We start from the raw sequence: 2,845 nt of genomic DNA on the forward strand, positions 1-2,845 counted from the left end.
GTTTCTTACATGAAATGATCAAATATACAGACCACAAATTTCAATTGGCTATACTTAAACTCTTTAACATAATCCTTAGCTCTTGCATCTTGGAACCAAGGACTAATAACCCCAATACACAAAAGTGGAGACAAATTTGACCCCAATAACTACCATGGGATATGCGTCAACAGCATTCTTGGGAAAATCCTCTGCATTATCATTAACAGCAGACTCAAATTGGCTTTTTACCAAATTACCATACGACAGACCACGTATTCACCCTGCAGACCCTAATTGACAAACAAACAAACCAAAACAAAGGCAGTCTTCTCATGCTTTGTTGACTTCAAAAAAGCTTTTGACTCAATTTGGAATGAAGGTGTGCTATACAAATTGATGGAAAGGGGTGTTGGGGGAAAAACATACATTATAAAATCCATGTACACAAACAACAAGTGTGTGGTTAAAATTGCCAATAAACACACACATTTCTTTCCACAGGGATGTGGGGTGAGACAGATGCAGCTTCAGCCCCACTCTCTTCAACATATAAATCAACGAATTGGCGAGGGCACTAGAACAGTCTGCAGCACCAGGTCTCACCCTACTAGAATCTGAAGTAAAATGTCTACTGTTTGCTGATGATCTGGTGCTTCAGTCCCCAACCAAGGAGGGTCTACAGCAGCACCGAGATGTTCTGCACAGATTCTGTCAGATCTGGGCCCTGCCAGTAAATCTCAGTAAGACAAAAATAATGGTGTTGCAAAAAAGGTCCAGTCGCCAGGACCACGAAGACAAATTCCATCTAGACACCGTTGCCCTAGAGCACACAAAAAACGATACATACCTTGGCCTAAACATCAGCGTCACAGGTAACTTCTACAAAGCTGTGAACGATCTGAGAGACAAGGCAAGAAGGGCCTTCTATGCTATCAAAAGGAACATAAAATTCAACATACCAATTAGGATCTGGCAAAAATACTTGAATCAGTTATAAAACCCATTGCCCTTTATGGTTGTGAGGTCTGCGGTCCGCTCACCAACCAAGAATTCACAAAATGGGACAAACACCAAATTGAGACTGCATGCATAATTCTGCAAAACTATCCTGTGTGTATAATGTAAAATAATGCATGCAGAGTTAGGCCAATACCTGCTAATTATCAAAATCCAGAAAAAATATGTTAAATTCTACAACCACCTAAAAGGAAGCGATTCCCAAACCTTTCATAACAAAGCCATCACATACAGAGAAATTAACCTGGAGAGAGTCCCCTAAGCAAGCCGATCCTGGGGCTCTGTTCACAAACACAAACAGACCCCACAGAGCCCCAGGACAGCAACACAATTAGAGCCAACCAAATCATGAGAAAACAAAAAGATAATTACTTGACACATTGGAAAGAATTAACAAAACAGAGCAAACTAGAATGCTATTTGGCCCTAAACAGAGAGTACACAGTGAAAATACCTGACCACTGTGACTGACCCAAAATAAAAGGATATCTTAATGTACAGACTCCAATTTTTTTTACTCTTTCTTGAACTGCATTGTTGGTTAGGGGCTTGTAAGTAAACATTTCACAGGAAAGGGTACACATGTTGTATTCGGCGCATGTGACAGATAACATTTGATTTGACTCCGTGAGCATTGCTATTGAGAAAGGTTGCCGTAGGCAGACCTGGCTCTCAAGAGAAGACAGGCTATGTGTACACTTCCCACAAAATGAGGTGGAAACTGAGTTGCACTTTCTAACCTCCTGCCAAATGTATGACCATATTAGAGACACATATTTCCCTCAGATTACACAAACCCACAAAGAGTTAAAAAACAAATCCAATTTTAATAAACTCCCATATCTATTGGGTGAAATACCACAGTGTGCAAATTGTGTGACCTGATGCCACAAGAAAAGACCAACCAGTGAAGAACAAACACCATTGTAAATACAACCCATATTTATTTATTTTCCCTTTTGTACTTTAACTATTTGCACATCGCTACAACACTGTATATAGACATAATGACATTTGAAATGTCTTTATTCTTTAGGAACTTGTGTGAGTGTATTTACTTTATTGTTTATTCATTTCACTTGCTTTGGCAATGTAAAATATTTCCCATGCTAATAAAGCCCCTTGAATAGAGCGAGAGAGAAAAGCAACAATAAGTCTTACTTTAGAAAGCATTTTCAAGTTTAGGAACCTCATTCAGAAACGCATATCTTATGTTGTCCCATAAACATCATACCTATATGTTCTATGTTGTCCCATACCTAATGTCGTCTCCAGGCTCAATTGCTACTGCATATAGACAGGTTGACAGAGAGCCAGGTGGTGGATGACATTATCCCATACCTATATGTTGTCCTAAGGGCATTATACGTATTTGTCCAAGGAACATCAACCTGGTATTGGGTAACCAAGGGTTTCCCAAACTCTGTCCTGGGGCCCCCCCTGGGTGCACATTCTGGTTTTTACCCTAGCATTACGTAAGCTGATTCAAATAATCAAAGCATGATGTAGTGCTACCACAGGACCGAATTTGGGAAACCCTGGGGTAATCTACCCTTATGTCTCTTCGTCTTTTTTAATGTAGTTTCATCACATACTTTTGTTTGTGGATATTGTAGACACAGAAAGTACATGCCCACGGCTCTCCACAATCCTCCATCCATCAAAGAATACATAGATGTTAACTGACTATTTGAATGTCCAACAAGGCTTCCTTTGCAGCTTTTCAGTGGGACAATTAGTTGTCCCACTTGGTTGGTTCTACATACTTTATACTACAAATCCCACAATTCCATATGCTTAGTTTCTGACGTCTTGAAGGGGAGGCGCGGCAATATTTTTCCTTCCC

Source organism: Salvelinus fontinalis, chromosome 2 (assembly GCF_029448725.1).
Source record: "Salvelinus fontinalis isolate EN_2023a chromosome 2, ASM2944872v1, whole genome shotgun sequence".
Classification (NCBI taxonomy): domain Eukaryota; kingdom Metazoa; phylum Chordata; class Actinopteri; order Salmoniformes; family Salmonidae; genus Salvelinus; species Salvelinus fontinalis.